This window comes from Vespa crabro, chromosome 13, assembly GCF_910589235.1.
Source record: "Vespa crabro chromosome 13, iyVesCrab1.2, whole genome shotgun sequence".
Taxonomy (NCBI): domain Eukaryota; kingdom Metazoa; phylum Arthropoda; class Insecta; order Hymenoptera; family Vespidae; genus Vespa; species Vespa crabro.
Genome location: NC_060967.1, coordinates 3,132,791 through 3,144,937, shown reverse-complemented (window position 1 = coordinate 3,144,937; position 12,147 = coordinate 3,132,791). Strand labels below are relative to the sequence as shown.

Here is a 12,147-nt window from a genome sequence, read left to right as displayed (position 1 = left end):
GTCCCTCAAGGGTTCTATTAAACCTTCACTCTCTAAGAGTAACGTTGTAATTTTAGCCTGTGCTTGTACGTACAAGCTGCCGATTAATTTTCTTCCAGTAAATAAAGCGACAAGCTTTGAACTACAGCTACTGAAATCGATACCACTTTTCTTTCCACGAATTTTAAAACTTATAAATTTATCGTCATAATGATTAAAAAAAAATGCTTTAATTAATTATTAATTAATCATTCGCAATAATAAAATCGTTAAAAGACAGAAGGTAACAATGCCTATTAATTAAAATTTTCTAAAAATTTTCTTTATTTGTCGAGAAGAAAGAGAGAAAGAGAGAGAGAGAGAGAAAGAGAGAGAGAGAGAGAGAGAGAGAGAGAGAGTGAGAGAGAAAGGAAAAATGGAGCAACAATCACGTCTCGTCGAACGCCGACAGCTTTTCTCTCGACAAGAGAAGAAAAGAAATGTCGACTATCTAATACGGCTTTGTGAAAAATGACGATGTGTCCAACGATAAATAATAGCGATCCTGGTTCTGTTAACGAAAAAAAAAAAGTCAAAAAAGGCCTGTGAAGAAGAGTGACGAGGCGACGACTGTAACGGACGCTATTCAACTGCAGACATATAAATCTACGATTAAAAGAGAATTTTTATTATTCTTCGACTACTCTATTTTTGAGAGAACGAATTAAAGAAGATATATTATTTCCTTTTTCTCGTTTCTCACATGGATTCTTTTTCATTCTGAAAGATTAAACTGTGACTTATGTGTATTGATCGATCGATCGATATATTCGAAGATATAAGGCGAAACCTTGTAAAAAATGTAAATTTTCCCTCTGCATTGACTTAAAGTACATGTCAGTTGAAAAAGCGAGGAACGCATTTGCCACGATAAAGGAAGAAAATCGATTTTAAGGCGAAACCCATGCATCGTGAGCGAAACCCGTGAAAGGGCTCCATCCTCGGCCACCTTGGTAGGTAGCACTTTATTTTTAGAAGCTCATGAAAGCAACGGAAAAAGTTTTTATTTGTCGACTTTAGATACTCCGTTACTTTGCAAGACTTCCGTCCCGAGATTTAAGCATCAGTCACGAAAAAAAAAAAAAAGAATAGGATAAAATGGTCCCGATCAAAAGAAAATTCAATATTATCAGATCGACGTCTATTTCAAGCTACTCGAATATATTCGAAAGGGAAAAAAACGTGAGACGAATATAGAAGGTGATTCCAACCCCCTCATTCCCTCTATTTACATCGAGAAAGGAACACGTATATGTAAAGAAAAAATCATTTGAGATAAGCCAGCTTTTTACAAGCTTAACAAAAATTCTTTTATAAATGCAGGATGTTTGTTTGTCTACATATGTATATGTACACACACACACACACACATACGCACACACACATACACATACACATACACATACACATACACACACGTTATTTACGGCATTTTAGATTATCCTTTAAGGACATGTATGTGTGTACTCACATACCTAATTTTCAAACAACCAAAACAACGTCCTTATGTTAAAATTATATCTCATTTATTTTTTATGATATACTCATATTCTCGCGAAAAAAAAGTTGCTAACTTTTTCTCTCTCTCGATTTATAAAACTGAGTCTCTTTCGAGCATTTACGTGGGAAAAAATAAACAGACAAGGATGAGTTTTTTATTTAATCCTACGGGGAAAGTTTTGTCGGAACACATACCATTAAGATGATAGAAAACGAAATAAGATGACTGGCATTGAATAATATGATATATACTAACAGCTTGACTTTATGCAGTAAGGCGAATATGTCAGATGGCTCGTGTATATTCTATAAATTTTATCTAAAGCAAAACTTTTCCGGAAAAGGAAAAAGAAGATTAAGCAGCAAAAGACTAAGAAGAAAATAAAAAGACAAGATAAGATAAGAAGAAGAAGAAGAAGAAGAAAAATGTTTAACATTTACATTTCTATGTTGGTGGAAAATATAATACATAGACTAATCGATCTTCCAAACTTTAAGTTTAATTTAAGTCCTGTAAGTTTAATTTAAGCAAAAAAATTTTTAAGATTAAAAAAAACAAATAGAAAAAGGAAAATTTTAAACGTAGCGAAGAAATATATTATAAAACTTGCGTTCGATTGTTCCTGATTATTCATATCAACAAATTTTTGGAAATATTATAATTTTTAATTATTCGAAAGTAAACAGACTTTTTAAATATAAAATAGACAGAGAAAAAGAGAATTTGATATTTCTTTAAGTTAGAAGTTGGACTGACGGAAAGCGAAAACTTTTTTTTAAATTACGCCGTACAAGTAACACATACACGGTTATATAATGCACTTTATATGAAAGAGACGGTAAAGAGATTCACGCTTCTCTTTGAATACGCACGTTGAGAAACATTCAAGTTTGTTTGCAAAAGGAAAGCAACCGCTGAAAACGCGAGAATACTATATACAACGGAATATGGCTTAATGATCCTTTTGATATGGTACATATACAAGTTATAAAAGAGAGAATAACATTTTAGTCTAGCTTGCATATTTCCTATTAATATATTGTAGTTTATGTAAAAGTATAATATATACATATATGTAAAAGTATAATATATGCGTGTCATACAAGCAAATATTCTCTTTTCAACTAACACATACTCAACGTTTTTATAATAATTTCAAATTATTCTATATAATATATGATAATTTTCTCTTCATATATTCTATGTAATAAGAATAAACATAGAAGAGATAAGTCTAATTTTTAAATACGATTTTTTCGAAAATAGTGTTTGCAAACGAAATAATGTCAGTTTTTTGACTTATTTTTCTATGAAATAATGTCAGTTTTTTTTTTTTGACTTATTTTTCTATGTAGGATCATTTCCCGTCTGGTTATACCAATCTTCCAGATATCCCGTTTATATACATTGAAACATTTTATTCGATTCTACTGTCAACTCGAAATTTCGCGTTTCAAGGATTTAGCTTAAAAGAGTTTATACATTTTTGAAATATATATCTAACCTACATACGTATCTAAAACATTCGAGTCAATGAAATGTGTACTTTCAATTTTGAGGACAGAATCATATCAAGTATAGAATATTTTTAGGCAAGACCGCACTAAGTCCTTTAAGCTCTTGACATAAGGAACCAGATCTATCTCTTTCAGCGTTTGACCAAAATGTTAAGCCCTACAATTTCAAATTTCGCAAAAGTGTTCTGTTAAATTTCAATAGATTTAGTTTAGCCGTATTTGGTCAAATTTTGTAATATTTTGTTAAAAGACGATTAAATGTTATCTACGTATTAGGAGTAGACCATTGCAATTCGAGCATTATTTTTTGATTCTTTAAAAAGCACACCCTTATTTTTTATAGATTTTTCTTTCATCAAATATTCTCTATTTTTTTTTTCTCCAGAATCTATTCTAATCGGATGCCAAGCTTTAATATTATATCGTAACAAAATTTAAAGAAAACTTGTTACTTTCGAGAATCTACTTACCTATTCTTAACACTCACCTCGAAAACAACCTTACTTCACATCAGCAGATTTTACAATCCATCATCACAAACATCTCAATGCCATTCTTTCCAAATATAATGCAAGTAGTAACTCAAGGCATATACACATGTACGTTCCTGTGTATGTATCTGCATCGAATCTCTAAAGTTTAACCCTTTGCACTTTAGATTTACCTCTGACGTGTCACTATATTTATAATCAATAAAACAAGCAAAAGGAAATAGGTCCATTAAAAATTACATTCAAATATATACCAATACACACATAGATATTTATCATGTATATACATTTTTTCTTGTAACAGATATAAAGAATCCTGCAGAATAATTCTTCTTTTAAATTTTGAATTAAAAAAAAATTATTATAAAGAATGAATATATATATATATATATATATATATATATATTTTAGATCAGCTTCTTTTTTATTTATTATGAAGATATTAAAATTGACCGATTCTATATATAGATTGAGTTATATTTGTTTAAAAATTTCTATAATGCCAATATCTTTTTGCATTGTTCGAGATTACTATTCTTGGAGAGCTAATCGATTTTTCTTTTTCTAAAAGAAACAAAATAACAGGATCGCACTTAAAAAGTTAACAGAACACGTAATCGATAATCGAGTTTTATGCTTTAAGCGTCTAACTTTATCTAATGTATTTTATCTTGCCGTAGCTAGATAAGAGTAAGGAAAGATTTGTGAGAAATTTTCAAGTTACGATGTAACACACCTGTACTCTAAATAAAAAAAAAAGATTTCTCAAAAGTAAAAAAACATTGCGAATTTGTAAACGTTGACACGTAACAAAATATAGAAATAATTCAGGAGACCATTGGAAATACTTTTAAAACATCATTTCCATAACATCTGCCATGAGAGTATAATAAAGATCCGGTGTTGTTTATCAGGTTTAGTGGCTATTGTGACGCGACCAAGTTGGAAATGTTTGCATAGAGGCCAACAATGGTGGCCATCCACACTGCTTTGTTCGATACGACGACGATATTTTATCAAACAAATTTGGTACGGTCAAAAGGATTATATTCGATGTAAAATGCATATATTCATATTGTAGTTTATCAATTCTCTTGATAGATAAATATTAAGAAAGACTGAATATTAAGATAAGTTGAAAAATTAAAGATGGAAAAAGACTGGAAAAAGCATGTTCTGAGGTAATGTTTTATATAGATGCATACTTCATATAACGCATTAATTTTTTAAGGTTACTTAAAATTTCAGAGTTCTTTCTCTCTCTCTCTCTCTCTCTCTCTCTCTCTCTCTCTCTTTCTCTCTTCCTCTTCATTCCCAAAGGGATCGTGGCTAAAATGAGAAAGAAAATATAGCGTCGATGTTGCGATAGAGTCGAAGTGCGACCATTTAAAATGCGAAAGGATCCATTTCTCACAGGTTTCCACCCTACGATGGCTTTCGAAGATGGAGTTAGCCGAGCGTTTTATTTCGCTTTGGCTACACGCACCGTGAAGCTTTAAAAATTGATGGTTCGATGACTTGGCCGATCGTAAAACCGGTTAACAAGTTGAAAAGAGAGTAATGGACTAGCCGACTCGGCCAACTCCATTTTCAAGTCTCCGTTAAATAAGTGCGTGTCCAATAAATCGTCTGCGGACTATCCATCACAGTTCAAACTCATTATATTTACGTTTTTTAACACTATATAAAAAATTCTTATTATATCTATACTCTGTTCTTCTTTCTATATTAACGCAATTTTTGTAATTTTTGCATTACTTCAGGAGAGTAGGTGACTAAGGCGACAAGTAGGTACTATAATTGAGCCGAGTAATTTATACGAGTTAACGGCTTCGATATCAACGCTCAAGGGATTCTAAGTGAACGTACTCGGTAGTATCGGATATTCCTGCAAATTGAATCGAGAATAGTTTCAAACTAATTTCGTTGCAGGCCCAACCGAGGTTACTCGTTGAAGAAGCTACGAAACGAGCCACCATGTACATCATTTGAAACAACCACAATCGCTGTTCTAATATTTTACTTTGATAAATAGTAATAGTTGATCTATTTTTCTCCATGGAAAGTTAAAAATTCGTATTTTATATTTAAATAAAAAACATTAGTATATTTTTCACTTGATTGCGTTTTTAAGTAAACTAATATTAAATCGGAGATTTGAAATTTTATGATATTTTACTAGATACAGAATAACTGTTTACAATTGTTTGTTTTTAAAACAAATATATGTAAAGTATTTTATTCAAGTAATAGTAGTAAGAAAAATATATAAATTGATTAAATTGAATACAAGCAAACAATAGTATGAAAATAGCTAAATAAAGATGACAATTTGTATTCTCAAAGATGTAAACTATTTTGTTTCTCCTTTTGGCATTCAATCTCGACAGCACAAAATATGTCGAAACTTCGAGGGAACGTTTAATCGTTGCGTAAATATCGCCATCTCCTTCGACTTCTCCTAATTTGATTTGTCTTGTTACTCGACAAGGAAAGCTTTAACTAGGTGGAGAGACCAAAAGAAATAGAAAGCTGTGATAAACATCGGAAAACGAGTGTAGTATTGTTCGACTTTAAATGCGACAACACGAATAAATTTCTAATTAAAACTCCTTCAAAGTACCTACCTTAGTTGTCCTTGTCGTTTGCGAGTCTACCACTGAACGAAATTAAAACGTGCTAATGTATAGGCGGCATTTTAAAACTCGGTCAGTCGCTTGGCTGTACTTCGTTGAATCGTTAATTCGAATCGAAACGGACAAAAAAAAAAGAAAAAAAGAATAATTGCATAATCGTCTAGAAATTATGCAATTAAGTAAATTTGATTGATGATTAAGCGAAAATTCCAATTATAATCGCGATCGAGTCGAATCCTTTCGCGAGCCATCTCATTAATGAATAATGAAAAATGCGAATAAAGATAAAACGAATTTATAAGTAGAATTAATTTGAGAATATACTTATAGAGCATGTTCCAAGCTTATCTCAGGTCAATTTTAATATTCAATATAATATACTTATATTAAAAGGAGAAAAAGAGAGAGAGAGAGAGAGAGAGAGAGAGAGAGAGAGAGAGAGAGAGAGAGAGAGAGAGAGAGAGAGAGAGAGAGAGAGAGAGAGAGAGAGAGAGAGAGAGAGAGAGAATTATTCCATTTTTATTAAGTATGAAGAAATTAATATATTATATTAATATGTTATATGAAGAATAAAATCTGCTATTAAGAAATTTAAATAAAAATAGAATATATATACCTTGTTGTTCATTTGATTGTCATTTTACGAAAATGATAAAAATCGATCGATCCTAGAGGAAATTAAATTTTATGACGATTAACTCGTTGACGAAAAAGAAAGGTAATCTGTTAAAAGGATTTAGTTGGTGATGCTTACAAAAGCGCTACGAAAGTAAACGCTGTTGTATCGCTTATCGAGCGATAGGCGTTGACGAGGAGTACCTATCATCTGTTCTAGCGACAAAATACACGCGTATAAAGAGACAAGGTTCTATGCATGATAGGACCGATCAAATATACACGTTGTTTTCTATTTTCCAACGTCATCCTCTTCGTCCGATCGTATAAAATTTTTAATGAATTTACTTGAAAACTTTGCTTCAAAAAAATATATTATATATACATATTATTATATAATATAATATATTAAATCATAAATAATTATATGAATGACGATAAAAAGAATTATAAAAATTTTCCATATCTATCTGAAATTAGCATTTCTTTAGAATCGAATTGAATCGAAATGAATTCATTAAATTGATTATATTAAAAACTCTATCAAACAAGAAGACGTAATTCATCCGTCCTAGTTTTCTTTAATATAGTCCGATAAATGAGGAAAAAAGAACCGATATAAATAACGATAGGTACATAAAGGCCATAGATGTAAAGAAGGTGATAGCTCCCTCGAACAGGAATGCCTTCCTTTCAGTCTTTCAATTCGCCAATGGAATTGCTTTCTCTTTGTGGGCGAATAGGATGCTGTTATTTTTGGCCTTTTAGAATTGGTCCATTTCGTTCTAATACCTTGATATTACCACAGAATAGAACAATTAACCTAATTATTTTCTTTCGCAATTAAAATCATTAGTAATTTCTCGTTTAATTTCAACTTATTAATTCGAAGCAACGTTCATTGGTCACATTTTTATTACCTACTTATAAATGTAAATTATAAAGCATCTATACTTAATATGAAAATCAGTAATATCTACGTAACAAAATATTCAATCAGATTGCTGATTGGAAATGTGCGGTATATTTTGTTTATGTTTATGTGCGAAGAAACATAGCCTCAATGTAGCTTTCCGTTCATTTCCAATGACCGAAATTAACCAATCGTTTCTCGTTTCCTATCGATCGGTCGGAAGAAAGCATCGTTAATATCCAAGTTCGAAAATCGGTATTGCTCATTGTTCACGTTTCATGTTGCCACGATAATCGTGTTTATTGCCGAAAATCAGAATGTGTCCGCATAAAACGAGTTTATCAATGCTTATCCAATGCTTGTCGTTGATGTAACAATGAATTTAAAAACAAAATAAATAGTTCTATTTCGATAAATAGTGAAAAGCGATAATTTTAACAAATATTTGGATACACACACACACACAATACATAAAGCCGATTTTATTATGTTTTGATATTTATTATTTATTATTATCGATGAAACGACAATATCGTCATTTCTTTTAGCGTCATAATTTCGAAATCATGCTCACGCAAATGGAACGAAGAAACGTATGAATAGATAAAAATAGGAAAGAATATTGTCATGTTACTAATGGATTCATAAAGATATATTTTCATCGAAGTAAAACCAGGGAAAATGGTATCGCGTTCGATGAAATCTATTGAACCGTGAGAAATATTATGAAATTTATCGGCATTGTGTCGTACTTTCTTAATTCTCTCTCAGCTTCTTCTTTTCATCCATTTTAATCGAATCTCGTTGCGATCACATTTAATGCATCAAAGTTTTCTAATATTTATCGTTAGCGATCACGAAGTTGATGATTACCAACGCTAAGAAAATATCTCTAGAGTCAATTTTGTAATAGTTCTTTATACATAAGTATATATATATATATATATATATATTATCTTTAGCTTTACAAATTTAGATATATATTATACATACATATATTTATCTCTTTCAATCTCTCTCTCTCTTTCTCTCTCTCTAACTTATTTCTTTCTTCAAAGATACTAGTAGATTTTAATTCCGGATCTACAAAGTCGATGTCTGCCTTTGAAACATTTCCATGTTGGTCTCGCCAAATGATGGAAATGAATAGATAAGCTTGTATATGGTCACGGTAACGTGTGACATTGATAAAAGAAAGATCGAAAAGATTAACGTGACATTTATAGATCGAAAGAAATATTCGAGTTAGCTAATAGATTATTCTAATGTAATTTTTTCCTTTAGATTAGATTAGCAATCTAGTCAGTTGAGGTATAGGAATTTATTAAAATTTCTACATTTTTTTCAATATTTTCATAACTTTTTGCAATTGTTGAAATAATATTTTTTGCAGAACTCTCGTTAATAAAATCTTTTAATACATTTTAATACATTTTTTTTTTAATCATAACTCAAAATTATATTATTTCGAAAGATACCCAAATATTTCTGATAATTCACTATATCGATCTATTCTAATTAGTAAAATGTATAATTTGTTATAATCAATGCGTCCTTTAACAAGTATATAAGATCAAAGTTATAAATATCAATTTTGATCAATTTGACAGTCTCCGTTTATCTGCATGAAATTTCTACTTGTAAAACTTAGGAACAAAATACCTGTTTCCGTAAGCGTGAGTATGCGCAAGAAAAAATAGTGTCCTTGATAGAAATGCCGAAACAAAAAAAAACAAAAAAAAACAAAAAAGAAGAGATAGAATCGTAACACTTCATCTTGGCAGAGTTCACGAGATATTTATAGTGGGTACATATCTATTTTTTGCTTAGCTTCCATAATTTCTCATACATAATGCATCGTTATGCAAGTGCAACACTAAAGTGGATTTCAATGTATTTTGCATGCAAACCCTAGCGAATCGAATTTTTTTACAAAAAATCTTACTTCCTTACCAGTAGACTAATAAAACATGCAATGATGTCGTTCGTCAACGACTATTTATAATTTTTTAAATAATCGATATATAAGACTTATGTTTATTAGGTTTAGGATAGTGTCAATCTTCAATAGTTATTTTATCTAAATCTGTCTTTGTTTATGCTTTTTTTCTCTCTTAAAAAATACTATGTTTTTCTTCATATTTTTAGTTTTCGATTATTACTTTATTGTTCTATTTAACACAAAGCAAAACTATGAAGAACATTAAATATTTAACACTTATGTATATTTAAACTTATCATGTAGGAACACTATCCTGTTTTCTAAGATCCATTAATACCAAGTGTATTCTGTTTACATTAACACGTAGGGACACGTCTCGAATCAATAATCTAATGAATCGTACTACCATACCTACACCTATTAACATTCCGTCATCGTGTCTGGGATCAAGTTTGCGAATCCCTTATCATTTCGATTATAAGATAATAGGTATTCTGATACGAATTAAAAAAAAAAAAAAAATATTAAAAGCATATTTCCTGTATTTCTAATCCTATTATTTTAAATCTATTATATAAAATTTTTCTACTTAGTTCTTGCTCATCGCTATTATTTCCATCATTAATATTTTTAATTTATTATTATTATAATTAATATTATAATTTATCATTCCTTTCTATTTTGCATTTATGAAGTCTATTTCTCTCTCTCTCTCTCTCTCTCTCTCTCTATCTCTCTCTCTCTCTCTCTCTCTCTCTCTCTCTCTCTCTCTCTCTCTCTCTCTCTCACTGGTCTTACGTTCATAAGCACGTACGTAAATACACATAATGCAAGGGTATGTACGTGTACGTGTACATATGTACGTGGGAAGGAACGCGTGTCACGCAAAGTACTTTGGAAGCAACCTCTGCGAGACATTCAACACGTTCATAACGTATGCTTTTGCGATCTCACGTACTTCAGAGGAAAATGTTGAACATCGTCCCGAGAAAATATTCCTATTGCAAGAGATAAGAGTGTTGAATAGGTCGGCGAACTTAACAACGATGAGAAAGAGCAACGATATGTTTCTTTTATATATATAAGGGTGAGATTTCAAATACGTATCATATCAATTTTTTATCTTTTTTTGTATCTCAATATAAGACGACGTCTAATAATTTACAAATCATATCTTATTTTGTATATCTATGTTAGAAACATTTTAAAGGATTAGATACGATAGATAAATTCGATTTTTTAATCGAGTCGCTCGTAAAACTAATGCTTTCATACACCGGTCATAATATTAAAGTTACAAAAAAAGAAAGATTTAAGATTTAAGAGAGAGCGAGAGAGAGAGAGAGAGAGAGAGAGAAAGAGAGATATGCAACAACGTTTACTAGTAATACGTATAAGAGAACGAAGGGAAAAGAGAGAGAGTCACTGTGCTGCAATCCCACGTGTAACCATCACGCTTCACGGATATTTACTCGGGGTAAATGCAAAATCGATATATCCAGGGTCATTCGATGATGTGCAGAAGGTGAGAAGAGTGAGAAAGAGAGGGGTACCTTTCGATCCTCGAGGTCGAAAACTGAGTGGCCTCTTACGGTAAACAGTTATTAATAAAGATTTAATCGTCCATCTTTTAGTTTAGCAAACCAAATTTTTGGATGAAAATTTTTTAATATTTCTATAAAATGAATTTTCTTTAAAAGTTTTTCCTTGTTTCACAAACGGATGATAAATCAAATAAGTATGATTGTATAAGTAAAGACTTTTTTACAGTCGTTTTCTCTCTCTCTCTCTTTCTCTCTTTCTCTTTTTCGTTCTGTACTTGATAACATTACGCATTAAAGCTTTCACGAGAGAGATCATGTCATTTTACGTTATTAAATGAATAGACATATAGATACCAATAAATCGTTTAGCGATGCTTCGTTCGACCGATCACAGCGATATTTTTAATCCGATACGAAGTATTTGTTTTCGATAACCCACAGCTATTGACTATTAACACAGTAGCTGTCATAGATGGAACCCTTTTTGTTCCCTTTTTGTTCGACAAAAATTTATTCTGCCATTCCTCTTTCATTTTATCTGACAATGAGAAATCATTTTATTATCGAACTCGAGATAAGAAACAATACCTATATCTATTTAAAAATGGATCAGTTGGTTCATCTCTCGATTGGCCATCTCGAAGTTTCGAATGTTTACTTTATAGGATAGTCGGAGTCTCCCTATTGAGAGTTAAAAAAGAAAGTCTTTTAAAAGTTTATTAACGAGCTTGAATTTGAAAAAAAAGATCTGCCGTTGTTTTTCTTATCGAGAGCATTTAAAAAGAAAAGTAAATAAAAAATAAAAAGGAAAAAGATTTTCTTCTTTCGATAGCCTTATCGAAAAGGGGACACTCCAAGGATCGACACTTGAAGGATCCTTCAAGAAAGTTGAAAATCGAAGTTGTAATCGAGCAAATCTCGCTTGGGAGCAAACTCTAGGAAGCTAAGAAAATGAGAAGAAGAAGAAGAG

The 12,147-nt window shown here is 31.0% G+C and overlaps 1 protein-coding gene across 21 annotated transcripts in view; it reads left to right on the top strand.

Annotated features, from left to right (window-relative positions):
* LOC124428867 (dopamine receptor 2) overlaps nucleotides 1-12,147 on the top strand; it is a 50,569-nt gene that overhangs the window by 17,749 nt on the left and 20,673 nt on the right. The window lies entirely within an intron of this gene.